Source organism: Panthera pardus, unplaced genomic scaffold (assembly GCF_024362965.1).
Source record: "Panthera pardus isolate Hobbes unplaced genomic scaffold, ASM2436296v1 HiC_scaffold_17, whole genome shotgun sequence".
Classification (NCBI taxonomy): Eukaryota; Metazoa; Chordata; class Mammalia; order Carnivora; family Felidae; genus Panthera; species Panthera pardus.
Genome location: NW_026526732.1, coordinates 80722195 through 80726438, shown reverse-complemented (window position 1 = coordinate 80726438; position 4244 = coordinate 80722195). Strand labels below are relative to the sequence as shown.

Here is a 4244-nt window from a genome sequence, read left to right as displayed (position 1 = left end):
GGCTCGAACCCACGGACCACGAGATCGTGACCTGAGCTGAAGTCGGACGCCCAACCAACTGAGCCACCCAGGCGCCCCCATACTTTGTTTTTTAAAACTAATTCTAAAAGTAGCACGTGGATGTCTGTTTTATGAGGTGAATTTAACCTCATGTAGGATTAAACCCAGCCTCAGCTTGTTTGCAAGAACTCAGAGGGTAAGTTACATCTCAGAGTTGTCCCAAAGGAGGCAAGGGATCTGAAGTAAAATGAGAACTCTAATAAACACATAAAATTAAAGATAATGAATTATGTGCTCCCTTTGGTAGCACATATACTAAAATTGGAACAATACAGAGAAAATTAGTACATCCCCTGTGCAAGGATGACATACAAATAAAGATAATGAATTATGGTCTTTATCAGTCTTTTCATCCACACCTACATCCTTTGGAGTTCCAGATGGACTGCTTGCTCATACTGTTTCAGATATATGAGCTCAGCCAGAGGAAGCCCTGGGAACTGGCATAATTTCAAGTCAGCCACCAGGTAGTCAGATGGACTCTTGGGTAAATGATCCATTATTGCCTAGGACTCATTAGCTTTGGAACAACCCTAAAACCAGTGGCATTCTCCTGTATAAAGAGAGAGTTCAAGGCCCCACTTCCTTCATCACTTAGTGTCAAGGACAAGATACAGGTTGTCCTCAGTGCTAGTAGAAATGTTTTAGAGACATCAAAAATTCTTACTTCTTTGTAGACAGCCTATATTTGAGAGATTCTTCTCATGGTCTTTTTTTTTTTTAATTTCTTAGTCTTTTTATGTTCTAGTCTCTTTTCTTACATGCATCTGGGGCAGTAAGATGAATTAGAGCTTTCTAAAAGACCAAGGCTCCCATTTTTAGAAGGCTAATCAGGGATCAGGGTGGAAAAAAGAAGACATGAAGTAAATGCCTTAGGCCATTATCATAGGCTTAATGGCATATATTGATATTAAGGAATGATATTAAGAAAAAACAGTGAAGGTAAACTACTCTCAAGAAATTTTCAGAGAAGCAAGGGCTGGAGATGAGACAGGTAAATTAAAATGTACAGGATCAAAGTATAGAAGTGTTGTATTCTACTCTGTTTAGTTACTACAGTAAAGATTACCCAAAAGAGTTAATTTGCTGAGAAGGAAAAATTAGTAATAACAGACAGTTGGAAGATGGAAAATCAGGAGACAGTAATTGATAAACAACTAAGAGGAAAAGCTTATATGAGAATACACCAAAATCACAGGTAAAGAAGTCAATCTTAAAATGGAAGAATCTTTTTTTCTTCTAAGAATGGGGATAAAAAGAGAAATTAAAGAGAGAAAAACTGTGAGGCTGAAAAAGGGAAGTATACACAAATTTCTCAGTAAAATAAGAATTAAGTATATCTGCTAAATGTGAGATAGACCTTGAGGATACTGAGGACTTAACAAATATGGAAAGTTTAGGTGTATTTGCCCTAAGGGAGGTAATAGAGAATAGTCAAGGGACTGAATTAACAGTTTACAAATAATAGCAAGAACCTAAATATGTCTAGATAGCTTGAATTTTTAATGCATTTACTCAACAAAATTTTGTGAAAAAGTGTTGGTTCCTTAAGAAGGAGATCTGTTGGGGCACCTGGGTGGCTCAGTCGGTTAAGCGGCCAACTTCGGCCCAGGTCATGATCTTGTGGTCTGTGAGTTCGAGCCCCACGTCGGGCTCTGTGCTGACAGCTCAGAGCCTGGAGCCTGTTTCAGATTCTGTGTCTCCCTCTCTCTGACCCTCCCCCATTCATGCTTTGTCTCTCTCTGTCTCAAAAATAAATAAACGCTAAAAAAAATGTTTTTTTAATTTAAAAAATTAAAAAAAAAAAAAGAAGGAGATCTGTTGAAGTGATAGGTTACCTACATTTGGGGCAGAGGGTGGGGGATTAAAGGTCCAGGGCAGAAACTTCTGTGTAATAGAAAGTGCATAGTTGCATTGGATGACCATTGAATCCATTCTGAGTGAGACAGAGTGGGAAAGCATTAGAAAGAAAGAGTGGAACCAAGTTGCTGGATGACATACTGAAGGCTATAAGCAAAAAAAGCAAAGAGCTGGGAGAAGTGGTAGTCATGGAAGTTTAAATCAAATAAGGATATTTCACTGACAGGCAATACACACATGTCCTGAAGACAGACTTTGAGCAGCCAAAGCCTAGCTCTGCCTCACTAACTGTGGGACTGGGGTAAACAGAATCGTTTTGAGAATCCATACGTAAATACATGTAAAGTACTTTGGTCAGGATCTCTAATATAGCATCCATTTGATAAGTTATAGTTGTCACTATAGTCCAGAGTTTGCCATTGTAGAAGTAGCATAGCCCCAAAAGGTGAAGCATAACTCAAAATGATGAGGTATAATTTCAGTGATGTAATGGTTTGCTGATGGAGGGGCATCACTGAGAATAGATGGCGTTGTGTCATCAGAGAGCTGAAGTTCAGTGAAGGTAAAGTCAGTGGATTTAAGTAAATGATTTATATTCTATATTCTGAAACTCTACTATCAGTATATAGGGATGACAAAGAGAGGACACATTAATGTTGATAAATGGAGAAGTATTTAGATGGACAAAATCTAACAAATTACTTTTTACTTTTCAGATTATTCTTACATTTGTGTACCTCAACACCTCAGCATTAAGTATCCTTGTCAAAAGACACATGTAATTAATTCAAAATGAAAACTTTCACATTTCTGAGTTGTCCTGCATAAATACTGTCATGCCCTCTTCTTTGCACTGTCCTACCAAGACTTAGGAGAAATCTGAGTAAGTCCACCTGCAAGATCATGAAGCTCCCTCATTTAAACTGAGATATGAGTTTGACATGCTTCGTAATAAAATGTTATGACAATTCAATTCCAATTATGAGTTAAGATATATCTTGGATACATCTCACAAAATCAAAATGGAATTGATATACTAATTAGATTAGGCAAGTCAGCACACCATCTACACCTATTGATATACTAAATATCATTTCATGAGCAGAATGACAAGAGAATCACTTCCAATTAGAACCTCATATGATTTCAGTGTGATTTTATTCAACTAATTAATTGTGTAATGTCCCTTTATGTTTACTATCTCAACAAATAGTTACTTAATGTTTATCATGTATATAACATATGCTACTTACTACCAGGAATAAGTGATAAAAATTGAGGCAAACCTTCATACCTTGGAACTTACATCTGTGGTAGGGACAAACAAATATATGTATTAATACTAGAATACAGGCCAGAATGTATAAATGTGAATACTAAAGGAGCAATTGATTCCACAGGGAAGGCTCATAGAGGTGACATAAACACAAACATCCATGGGGTAGAGATACTCAAGGCTAATGACCAACATGAGAATAAAGAAGGTGAGGGTATAACTTGGGGAACATTTGTATGAGTCAGCATGTGTCTTTGCAAATTCCTAGCCTATTCAACAGCAGAGGACTGCTGACCAACACTGTGTCAAATTCACAGTTTTCAAACACTTCTTAAAAAGTAGTGCCATCTCTGGCCCTACCATTTTAATTTATTTTATCTTTTATCCTTTTATTTTATTATCATTTTATTTTTTTAGTCTTTACTTATTTTCAAGAGAGAGAGAGAGAGAGAGAGAGAGAGAGTGTGTGTGTGTGTGTGTGTGTGTGTGTGTGTGTGTGTAAGTACAGGAAGAACAGAGACAGAGGGAGACACAGAACCAGAAGCAGGCTCCAGGCCCTGAGCTGTCAGCACAGAGCCCGATGTGGGGCTCAAACTCACAAACCGTGAGTTCATGAGCTGAGCTGAAGTCTGACGCTTAAGCCAGACTTCAGTCAGGCATCTGAGCCACCAAGGTGCCCCTCATTTTATTTTTATTTATTTTATTTCATTATGATAAGTGTACTCTTTAACCCCTATCCCATATTTCCCCCATCCACCCACCCACTTCCCATCTAGTAACCATCAGTTTGTTCTCTATAGTTAACAGTTCATTTCTTGGTCTGTCTCTCTCTTCTTTTTTTTTTTTTCTTTTGCTTGTTTGTTGTGTTTCTTTTTAGTTAGTTTAGTTTCTAGTTAGTTAACATATAGTGTAAGATTAGTTTCAGTAGAAGTAATTCATCACTCATATATAACAGCCAATGTTTATGACTAGTGCCCTCCTTAATGCCCATCACCCATTTAACCCATCTCCCTTCCAGCAACCCTCACTTCGTTCTCTATAGTTAGGA

General features: G+C 37.6%; 1 non-coding gene across 1 annotated transcript; it reads left to right on the top strand.

The window, feature by feature from the left end:
• Positions 1-291: 291 nt before the first annotated feature.
• Positions 292-399, top strand: LOC128777850 (U6 spliceosomal RNA). Its single transcript, XR_008423168.1, has one exon. It is a non-coding gene; the product is annotated as a U6 spliceosomal RNA (small nuclear RNA).
• Positions 400-4244: the final 3845 nt, after the last annotated feature.